Source organism: Lissotriton vulgaris, chromosome 3_2 (assembly GCF_964263255.1).
Source record: "Lissotriton vulgaris chromosome 3_2, aLisVul1.2, whole genome shotgun sequence".
Classification (NCBI taxonomy): domain Eukaryota; kingdom Metazoa; phylum Chordata; class Amphibia; order Caudata; family Salamandridae; genus Lissotriton; species Lissotriton vulgaris.
In genome coordinates this window covers 318,980,748-318,992,985 of record NC_141690.1, presented here as the reverse complement: position 1 = coordinate 318,992,985, position 12,238 = coordinate 318,980,748, and positions in this window count along the sequence as shown.

Here is a 12,238-nt window from a genome sequence, read left to right as displayed (position 1 = left end):
AAAGTGGGCTTCCCACAGGGAAGCTGCAATATTATGCTCTACTGCGGCTTTTGGTTCTCCTGAGCCAATATTTACTAATGACCAGAATCTCCTAGAGTCCTTAGATCCAAGGGCAGAAGAGAGGTCCTGCCATCTGTCCCAGTCCCAGTCTGACCTGGCCTGGGCCATTACACCCTTATACTGACGCCTAAGCTTGGCCACCCTAGTCCTATCTATACCTGCTTTTACTGCTGCAATTAATTCAGACTTAGCCTTTTTAGAGGCTGAGTTGTACCAGGAGGAAGTTTGGGTCTTTTGCTTGCGCTTCACTACCTCCGGATAGAGGACCTCACCCAGAACTCCCACTAGCTCTCCGTGAATTAGAGCTAAAGTCTTATTAAAGTCTTGAGGTCTGGGTTGGTTGATTAGATTGTCCAGATCCTCAAATTTGGGCAGTACTAGCTCATTCATTTTCCTGGTGCTTTCTTTCGAGTTTGACAGTTTCTCCCATCTTACCCTACGCCTGTTAGAAGTAAGTACCAAATTGCCTGAATCATCCCTAGTCTCAGAAGGCTGAGGGCCAGGTGCTAATGCAGAATGCGCCAAATGAAGTAAAAGTGCATTATGGTCGCTATCTGTACGCGCGACTACTTTAAAATCCTCGACCTTAGGCCACAAACTAATATCTACAAAAATGTAGCCTAATCGCGACTTGTGGTCCTTCCTATTGAAAGTGCATTGTGAGGGAGTGTCTGAGATTGTTCGTTCATTACATGCCCTTAACGCAAAATTGAGGGTCAGGGACATGATTTGTTCTGCGAGTGGGGACCAAGATTTGGAGTGGGGCGATTGACACACCGGGACACCCCAAAAATCATCTTCGGCAGTGAGTGCCCCTTCCCTTAGCCCCTCCAATGGTTCGAAATGACAATTGAAGTCTCCACCCATCACTATCTTGTAGTCATCCGGTAACTGACACAAGAAGGACGAAAGATCTTCAAGTGTAGGAGACTCCATGGTTGGGCCAACAGGACGGGAATAGACATTTATGATTGCTAGCTTGGGAGCGTTGGGCCACTTCAGTATAACACACTGTATGTCCTGGGAGAACGTAGCTATGTTCTCCGCAGTGCATCCAATGTGGCTAGCTACCCACACCGCCAAACCCCCTGAAGGCCTCCCCTTGCCACTCCAACTGGCCTTAATTTCAAAGATTGCGTATCCCGTTCTTGACAGGGGTTCCCTAGCCCAAGTCTCTTGGAAAAGACAGACATCGCTATTTGTTACTATGGAATCCCAGTCATCTGTATATAGTTTGTTGGCTATACCTGCAACGTTCCATGACATGACCTTCTAGGCTTCAGGTGGAACTTTAGATTTGAAGCCCGCTGGCCCAGTTTTAACGTGAACAATGCCCGCATGCGGGGAAGGGGACCCGAGTAAATATGATGGATCCTGGTTAAGTGGGACTAAGAAAGTTGAGGTCATGTCAGGCGGATCATGGGAAGTCTGTGCATAAAGATATGCACTATCAGGGAGAATATTATCTTGGACCCGCATGCTACACAGAATCGGATTGTCTATCTGGAGCATGCTGTTTTCACCAATGGTACTAACTACATTATCTCCCGCGTTCCCTTTACCTCCCTGCACATTAATAGTTGGACAGGTCTGTTTGCAACAACTAAGCTTGTTAATGATGCCCCTCGGAGAAGGCGTAGGGTTACAGCACGTTCCCAACAGTCAGTCGCAATTATCCAGGCCTGAAAAGGCTTCAAATCTATTTTTAACTTCCAAAGGAGTAAAGGGAAGCAGATGTTCCATCCCCCTTGTTTCAAATGTATGATTCAGCCTCCCAGAGTACTGCCATAGCCCCTTTGGGGAACAGTTTCCCACCCAAATACGTTCTTTGGAGCCTTGGAACCAGGCAACAAGGGCAAGTATTGGTTGTTAAATTTAGAACCTGGATTGCTCAACTGGGCAGGGGGTGGCCAGGGACATGACACGGGAGCCACTAGAGCTCTTGGATAAAAGTAAGTGAGGTCACAGGGCATGATTGATTTACCTAAGTTCCCAGGCATCCAGCTCAGAATGTGCCTAACCGCTTCAGGGTCTCTAAATTTAACCACAATGAGATCACCCTCGATGTCTTTTTCTCGGCCCCCCAGCCATGGGAGTCGACGTACATGCACAATCTCCCCATTGATATTACCGGGGAGCGGTCTATTCCGAGTCAGCCAGTGCATGGTTTTATTTTTGAGCTGAAGGGGTCCTTCACGCTTATCAGGCTCAAGAGTAGGAACACCCGTAAGCACCACCACATAGGGAACTGCTTCCGGGGGAAGTTCAACCTGGCGGCCCCTTCGATGTTCAGCTCTATTTGGGGACGCCCTCCCTCTAACCGGCCGCAAATTTCTTGCAGCCGAGCTATTTCTCCCCTTCGGGATGGCGCCTGTAGCATGCATGGCTAGTCGGGGTGCAGTGGTGAGGGATTTGGCCCCTTGTGGATTTCGACTCGCTATTTTGCTAGGTGCATTGGACTCTTTCATTGTGTCTGATGTAGTAATAGAGGATGCAACTACAGTGGCCGGAACTGGGGTTGGATTAACAGGAACTTTCTGTTGGTCTACTTTGTTGGAAATTGCCATTTCCAGTTTCCCCAATCGCTGCTCTATACCCAGTAATCTTTCTAAAATTGGAAAGGTATACATCCTGAATAAATGCTCAAAAAAGTCAGGAGTGGGGACTGATGACTGAGAGTCCGTCAATCTGCCGCTCAAGGATTCTGCGCCAGTTATTGGGGCAGATGACAAGGGGGATGATAGTATTTCATGAGGGGTCGTTAGAATTATTTCAGATCTTGAATCCTCCCTTGGATTGGGGACAGAAACTGAATTCCCCCCTTTCCCCTTGCCAAAATCAGAATGACTGGTCCTACCTTTTTGGAGTGAGCCCCCCCTCCTCCTTCTTTTGTTAGGGGGTGGACCATGAACTTTTGGGACCTCCGTTTTTCTAGGTTTATTTCTTGCAGTCAATTTGGCTGTACGCAGGGCAGCTGATGCAACTTCCAGCCCTGCGCCGGGATTACGTGAAGGTGTGGTAGTGATTATGGGGGTGCTATTTAAGGCCACTATTAAGGAGGGTGGAGGTGAGGTATCCCGTAAGAGTACCGGAATACCCTGGGTGGCAAAAGGATCCTCATTTAATGGAGTCACCCCTGGACCAAGGGTTAAAGTATGCGGAGCTGATGTCAAAGAAAGTCTGGCTTTGTAACCTTCAATGGAGCGCGACGCTCCACCCTTCTTTCGGCCAGTGCATCTTCCCTATCTATTTCAGAAGTGGACTTTTTAAAGTAATTGTCTAAGGTGCCCTTACTAGAGTTTCCCCCCCGCGCTGCTTAACAGGGATGAGTCCATGGTAGTAACTATAGGGCAACTATTCGAAAACCAAAGCAGGTAAAATCCTAAGACAATGTGTCTTAAAAAAAAAAACTATAATAAACTAACGCATTAACCCTAACAAGGAGAGTAATATACTAATAAGAGTACAAAAAGAAAATAAATCCTAGTTTAGCAGCAACACTATACTATGACCAAGCAGTATGAGGGTCCAGCAGCAATGTGGCCGCAAAAGTCAAAACAGCTGAATGAGGTAGATGATGAAGGAAAGGGAAGGGCCCCAGCCCAGCCTCCCACAGACACCTGACAGCCACACAATGGCCCACCCTTTGCCCGGGCTTCGCCCCGTGCTCCGTCCCACGCGCGTCCCGCGTACGCGGGAAGGAGGGGGGTAAAGTACAAGGGGACTGTGACGTCAGAGGGAGGAGTGGAGTGGGAAGAGACGCAGGTGCGCTGGTGCCTGTGGTGCGATTCCTGCTGGGACATGATTATTATGAGATACTTTTAGTGGCATTTAAACAACATAGTGGATTGGATACTATTGAGCCAATAGATATGGAACAGTTTGTTTATAAATTTGTGTTAGGGTTGAGATCCGATATCAGTCTGATGATACTACACCACTTGATATGTTGGCAGAACAAGTCTGTTGATGGCATTTTGCGTTATGCAAAATACTGCAGTGAACAGGTAGAGGCCGTACAAAAGAAGACAAAGGAAAAGTTGATGTTAGTGCAGTTGAGAAATACTGAACGGTCAGATTAAGGCAAGGAGTTGGTGGAGCGATAGGTCGAGGATGAGGAAGTGGTTGAGGAATGAACCAACAACAGATTACTAAACAACCTGGACAGGGTAGAGGAAGGGGTGCAGATGTCGGTATGGGAGCTGAGTGGGTGGCAAATCAAAAACGAGTGACAGCTTGTCATCATTGTCATAAAATAGGGCATTGGATGCGCAAGTGTAGATTAAATCCAGCAAATCAATTGCAATATGAAGGAGAGGGACAAATGTCAGAAGGGATGAATACTGTGACAAGAACTGGATCAATGTATGGAGGTAATTGTGAGTCCCAAATGCAGATACCTCACCCTCCAAGAATACCTATGAATAATCAACCATATCGTCAAATACCTTACTTTGAGATAAAAGAAAGATTAGATCAAATATCAGACCCTCATGAGTATCAGAGAGGGGAGCAGGGAGAATGCACTTTGGGTGCTGCCCTGGAAGTGGATCAAAGTGGACCGTTTGTAGATACAAAGGTAAATGGACATCCTGTTACCTTTTTGTTAGACACCGGAGCTGCGCGCTCCACAGTAAGGTCAGAAGTGGTCCCAGATTTAACCCTATCAGGGAAGTCAATTCAAGTGGTTGGAGTGATTAATTTGAAAATGACTAATCCTTTGACCAATGCATTACCCGTGAAAATAGGACCATTTCAAGATGAACACCAATTTGTGGTGTGTGATTCCAGCCAGTATTGGGACGAGACCTTTTGTGTAAACTAAATTGTACCATATCATGCACTTCGGGAGGCGGGGAGCTGCAAACATATGATGATGACGCTGATTTTAAAATGGCCAATATGAGTTTGTGTGCAGAACTCTTTGTGGTTCTCACAATAAAAGATTTACCATATGATTTGAGAGATTCAGTTTCACCGAGGGTGTGGGATTTCACAGGCGAGGAGATTGGATTGATTGGAGGTGTTGAACCTGTGAAGATACAGGTCAAACTCAATGCTGAGTTTCCATAAATTCCGCAGTATAAATTGACTCCAGAAACTATGGCTAGAATACGCCCTGTGATTGAGTCCATGATTACACAAGGCATTCTGAAGGAGATAAGAGGAAGTTCCTGTAATGCACCCATAATGGGACTACAGAAGCCTAGCGGCAAGTACAGAATAGTGCAGGATTTGCGCAGGGTCAATGAAATTGTGATCCGATTTCGTCCGGTGGTACTGAATCTAGCTGTGAAGCTCAATGGTTCTCAGGCATTGATTTGTTTCAGGCATTTTGCTCCATACCATTGCACGAAGATAGTCAGTATGTTTTCGCTGTTAGGATAGACGACGTGTGTTAACATGGTGTAGGATCCCACAGGAGTATACCGAAAGTCCCTCTATCTTCAGTCAGTGTTTTAAAATGAATCTTAATGGATTGGTAATGCCCCAAAACTCAGTCCTGGTTCAATATATCAATGAACTATTGGTCGCGTCAAAGACTGACGATACTAGCAGAATTGATACAGTGGCTTTGCTCAATTATTTGGCATAGAATGGACATAAAGTGTCTCCAATATTGTCAACCAGAAGTGTAGTATCTGGGTCAACGAATTGAGAAGGGAAAACAAAGGGTGTCACCAGATCGCATAGAGAGGATTCTGAAAATGGGAACTCCGAAAACACAAAAAGAAGTCCGCTTGTCTTTGGGAATGGTCAGCTATTGTCGACAGTGGATCCCAAAATTTTCATTGCAGGCAAAGCAATTTGTGAGATTGACTCGAAAAGACGTTAGTGATCCGGTACCATGGGATGATGACAGCTTGAATGCCTTCCATGAGCTGAGAGAGAGCCTATGTCGCACTCCAGCACTGGGAATGCGAGATTACAATAAAGCGGTTTCGCTCTTTTGCTGTCAGAAAGAAGGATGTGCTTTAGCGGTCTTCGTCCAGACACATGGAGGTGCCTACAGACCAGTGGCTTACTTTTCTGCTACATTAGATCCTGTAGCTTCTGAGTTGTCAGGTTTTCTTAAATCCATTTCTTCAACAGGTGTCAGCATTGAGAGATGTGAAAGTATTGTAATGTGTCACCCGCTTGCGGTGTATCTGCCACATTCAGTGGAACTGTTAATGACAAAAACCAAAACTCAACACCTAACAAACAATAGGCTTACAAAATATGCACAAGTCATATTGGCTGATGAAAATGTTACTCTAAAGAACTGTAGTACCCTGAACCCTGCTACATTGTTGCCTCTTCCAGAAGAGGAAGGAGAAGATTGTGAAGAGCATGACTGTCTGGATGTTACTGAACTATCTACCAAACCCAGACTTGACATTGTTGATGAACTGCTGCCCAATTCTGATCCGATCCTTTTTGTTGACTGTTCATGCCTAAGAGACACTGATGGATATCTGAGAGCAGCTTTTACTGTAAGTGCTATTTTGGGGGTGGTTGAAGCTGCCTGTTTAACTGGTCAAGTGGCTGAAATTGTTGCCCTGACACGTGCCTGTACCATTGCAGATGGAGTCCGAGTAACTATCTATACGGACAGCCAATACGGGTTTGGAGTGGTTCACGATTTCGGGAAGTTATGGTCTCAGAACGGATTTCTAACCTCATCTGGATCCCCTATCCATAATGGAGAATATGTACGTCAGTTACTAGAGGCCTTACAGAGACCCAAGGCCATAGCAGTAGTGAAATGTGAAGCTCGTGGGAAAGGAGAAGATTTTGTCACCAAAGGCAATAACTCTGCTCTTTTTTGTGCACTATATGTTTTCATTTTCAAAGGAGGATATGAGGGAGAAAGCGCAGAAGAGACTGAGCTCAACATAATGTTGGCTCTCGGCTGATACATGGAACGATGTGAAGCGATTGCAGGATGAGGTTTCAGAGGAGGTAGCAGTGTCATGGGTCAGAGCAGGCTATCAAAAGAGAGATTATGGAATTTGGGTATCGACAGATGAGAGTGCAGTGCTACTTAACTGTTTAGTAAGCCCAATGTCAAGACAGATTTATGGAGCAGTTCATCTTGGAAGAAATGTCATGGTGTGTTCAGGCAAACATGGTTTAACCCCCGATTGAGTGTGCATGCTGAAGCAGTTTGTCACAGGTGTGTTACATGTCAGCAAACGGATGTGGGAAAGAGAACTGTGGTTGTGATGAGTCACATTGGAAGATCAGGAGGTCCTTTCAATAGAATACAGTTGGATTTCATTGAGATGCCAAGATGCAATAGATTGAGATATGTCTTGATGGTGGTCTGTATATTTTCATGTTGAGGTGTATCCAACTAAGCGATGTGACAGTCTCAAAGTGGCTTAACTGCTCTTAAGGGAACTAATACTGCAGTTCTGAATTTCGACCTCAGCCGAGACATATAGAGGAACACAATTCCATAGCGAACTTATGAAATTATTATGTGCAGCTTTAAAAATCGACCAAAGGTTACATTGCAGCTACAGGCCCTAGGCTTCTGGTGTAGTCAAATAAGTAAACGGCACAATAAAAAAGAGGATGTCAAAGGTGTGTTCGTCAACTTCATTGAAATGGCCTGATGCGCTCCCTCCAGTGCTGATGAATCTGCGTAGTACACCTGATGGGAGAATAGGGATCTCACCCCATGAAATATTGATGGGAAAACTATGCGACTACCTATGGTGCCAGCTACAGCATTGATAAACATCTCAGATGATTTGGTTATGGATTATTGTAAAGGGCTGGCTGACGTGGTTAATTCTGTGTCCCACCAGGTCAAGTCTGCGACTGCATCCACCTCGAGAAACCTGCTGCATGATCTAAGCCCTGGTGACTGGGTGCTTGTCCGAAAGCATGTGAGGAAGAGCTGCCTTGATGGCCGTTGGCGAGGACCATACCAGGTGCTTCTAGTCACAAGTACTGATGAGAGGTGTTACCTCGAAACCGGTCCGGTCCTCGGATGCTTGATTCCGTTCTGGGAAGGACATGGCTTTTGTAGTTCGGACTGGACTGTTCCCATGGGGCAACAGGGTCAGAGCTGATTTGCATATCGCCATTGTCTAACCCAGGGTGGTGTGGAGTGCAAAAAAACGATGGATTAGGACCCAGATCTTTTGACTGGGTTGAATGTGTGACATTGATCCTCATTCGGTCTATCACCTGTTGTTTTTGCAAATCTAGTCACAAGTACAGCGGGTGAAGTGTAGAAGATTGCCAAATTAGATACATGATTCACAAACTCCCAGAGTTTCAGAACCTGTAGAAGACACAACTCTTGTTCCGAGAAGTAACATTGAGAGTGCAACAGATGAAGGAAGAACAAGCCCAATCGTGACAACTCTCGATGAAGTGGAACAATCAGCCAAGCGAAAAAGAATAAATCAAACGACCCCTGAAGTGAATGCAGACTCAGAGATAGACGATATTGTGGACGTTACCTTTGAACCAGAGCAGAGCGAAACGTCTGGCGCAGAAGGATAAGATCAGGAGGGAGGACAGAGAGCAGACATTGAAACAGCAAAGTGGCCAACAAAGAAAGAAAGGTTGAACTTAGGACTTGCATCTAAGGAAAGATCTCGCTTCGATTCCTGAAACATCTGAATCCGATCAAAGTGAAACTGCAGAAAGGCCGGATGGTCTGAGACGATCCAGAAGGGAGAGAGTACCATCTCGAAAATACGCATCTCCTGAGTGGACGTGCCTTGCTGCAGATGCAGAGACTGGAGAGATATGGGAGACTGGGAACAGGCACAGTGAGTCACGGAGAAAACACCCTGCCAATTGATCTTCAGTTATTAGTTCCTGGAATTGATGCCTTCCGAGTCCTGACTCTGACAGTCCCCAATTCACCAAGGCTGAGTGGATTGCGCTTTCTGATCCTAAACCAAGTTACTTCTACTACTTTTGGTCAACAGCCAACTGCACAAGAAATGGGAGAAATAAGTGCTGAAATATTGCAGCTTGTTCTTGCTATGCTTGGATCAAATATCATAAATGATAAAGAGTGATCTATAAAAGACTTTTACTAGCCTTAGAAAGAAGATAACCTAGCCCCAAGAGAAAGAAGATTATAATTAAGGACTTTCATTAGAGAGAAGAATTGAGGGTCAGGGCTGACTACATCTCTTTAATAGGTTTAGTATTGTTGATCTGAACATTAGGACAAAAAGAACAGTGTAAATAAACAAATTAAGCAGCAAAGGAGACTAGAGACTTTGTTGAAATCAGATAAGTTTTGAAATCAAAATCATGATTCAAAATGGAGTCCGAGAAGTCAGGATGCAAACAAAAGTGCATAATTGGTACCCTTATAGTTGTGGTGCTTATTGTCATATCTGTGGTGATTGTTACATCTTTGGTTGGGTCTCACGATGCTGAAAAAAATGAAATTACATCAACACCATCTACCGCAGACATAGAAGAGGGTGCATCAGGTAAGGATAGAGATATGATTAGGGAAACTAGTTGAATGCTACACGTAGATTGGTCAAAAGGAGATTTTACACTGAATGCATATGCTTGTCTGTTGTATGAGTATTTGGACACAATGAAAGCAAAAGATTGTTATGTGTGCATGCAATTACCCGCATCAGTAGAAGAGGGCATCCAATATCATCACTTACCTTTGACTTATGGAATCACATGTAGTGTGTTGCTAAGTATGTTTTATGGTAAGGCACATTTTGAGTACTCTCAGAAGTTCCAGTTCTAAAGTACATGAATAAGTATGATTACTATAAGGAGGTAGAGAGGATGTCTACGTATTTTGTGACTATTATTACATTAGATACGTCATATGCTCATAGACACAATTTAACCTGCATGCTGACTGATATGGAAAAGAAATTTGCGGCTCAGATAGAAGATCAACATAGGCAGACCTTATTTAGACCAGACCCAAAGCATCTGGGGCCATTTGCGTCATTTGGCTGCAGATGGTCTTTGGAAACAAATTGGCAAGGGATTTGTGAAGATTGGAAGTTAGTTTGGATGCCTGGGACAAGGAATAATGTGATACATTTTAAAACCCATCATAATAGCAGTCATTTGTATCATTGTGCTAATGGGCACCATTAGGGCTTACAAATGGCAAAAGGCACGTCATAATGAAAACTCCTTAAGAAAATTAGAGCAGCAGTTAGAACGACTGCAGGACAGTCATTATCTGCACCTTAAGGGGTTAGAGAAATTCAGACAGGGGCGGCAAGCTAAACTTCTGTTTAGATCGCTCTCTTCTGCAAAGAGAAAAGTGACGAGAGAGTAAGGGCCCGATTCACAGAATGAACTTAAGACTAAATCCTAAACATACTACTATTTGGTATTCACAGAATGCACTTACTACTTTCGGGATTTACAAAGTGAACTTACTACTTTCGGGATTCACAGAATGAACTTACTACTTTCGGTATTCACAGGATAGATTTAAGACTATTAACTTTACGACCGCACTCGGGCCGGAAATTCAGGCCCGGAGGCGGAGTTTCCGGCTTGGGGGCGGAGCTTACGACCCAGAGGTGGAGCTTCCGGGCCAGAGGTAGAGCTTGCGGCTTGGAGGCGGAGCTACCGGCTCGGAGGTGCGTATTTAGCCACGGCTGAAATCTTCACCTCTGGGCCGTAAGCTCCGCCTCCAAGCTGCAAGTTCCGCCTCTGGGCTGGAAGCTCTGCCTTTGGGCCATAAGCTCCACCCCCAAGCCAGAAACTCCACCTCCAGCCCGGAATTTCCAGCCCGAGTGCAGACGTAAAGTTAGCAGTCTTAAATCTATTCTGTGAATACCGAAAGTAGTAAGTTCATTCATTCTGTGAATCCCGAAAGTAGTAATTTCACTTTGTGAATCCCGAAAGTAGTAAATGCATTCTATGAATACCAAATAGTAGTAAGTTTAGGATTTAGTCTTAAGTTTATTCTGTGAATCGGGCCCTCAGATGTCGGTGTTATGACACTAGTCATAAGAGGGGGGAACTGATAGAGCCCATACAGCACTCTAAAATGTAGGGGTGCATTATACTCATTGTTTAAACACATTTATATATATTTCTATTGTGTGCAGTGTATTACGTTTATCAAATGCATATATTCAACATCTTAAACTTAGAATCATAATATGTCTTTAAATAGGACTTATATGTATTAGAGACACTATCATTTCTGTATTCATAATGCGCAGAATGACATTATATTCATATTAATGTAACTGCGTGTTGTTAAAGTTGCCTGCACTGTAGGCCCAGAGTTAAAAAGTTGTTGATAGTTTTGAATGGCTGGTTGCTGAAGAAATAATTAAATGTATCTTAGTGTGTGCCAGAACGGTATGCTCTCATCCCATTGCATATATAAGGAATTCAACATTGTTAGTTAGTTCAAGGAGATAACTGGAATGCCTTTGAAAAGTCCGAGAAGCTGGAAGGGAGGATTTCTTCGGTGCCTGTCCTATCTACACTCCAAGGTCACTAGAAGCAAAGACGATTTAATTAAAGAAGTTATGGAAAATCACCGCAACCTCAGAGATTGAAATAACTCATCATGTGATACATTTGGGAGGGGACTGAGTTGTCCTTTTTGTATTATGGGCAGGGACAGAAAAAGGCAAACTTTAGATTTTTGGAGGAGAAGGAGCATCTCAAGAGCGAGCTCCATAGCCTTAAGCCATTTTGCCCCATTTGACTTGAGTAATTCTAAGGAAGTCTACATGTGCTGACACCTTTGAGAAATGGAGGAGGGAAATCAACCAGAAACATCATTAATGAGAGTAGTGTAAGGAAAGATACGTTATGCTTTCCTTCCTAATGAAAAAGGACTTGAATTCCGCCTCCATCTTGGGTTGTGCACTAATCTGGGAGTTTATTACTCTGTGTCTTCTATGCCGAATCAATTATATGCATAGATGTGGCTCTGTATTATTTTTCTGTATCTATATTCCTTGATACTCTGTTGTGTGTTCATCCAGCTATTTCTGGCCTGATAATAAAATCCATAAACTAGAATTTGGCGTCTGTGGTCTTTAAAGCGTGACTACATTGTAAGTATAATCATGACATGCTTATTTCCCTCAAAAACTTTCAGTAAGACCATCAGTGCTAAATTTGGAAGGTAAGGCAAGGTCCGAATTTGGCGCAATCAAGTTCAATCAGCTCTAAATGTGTATTTAAGGGACAA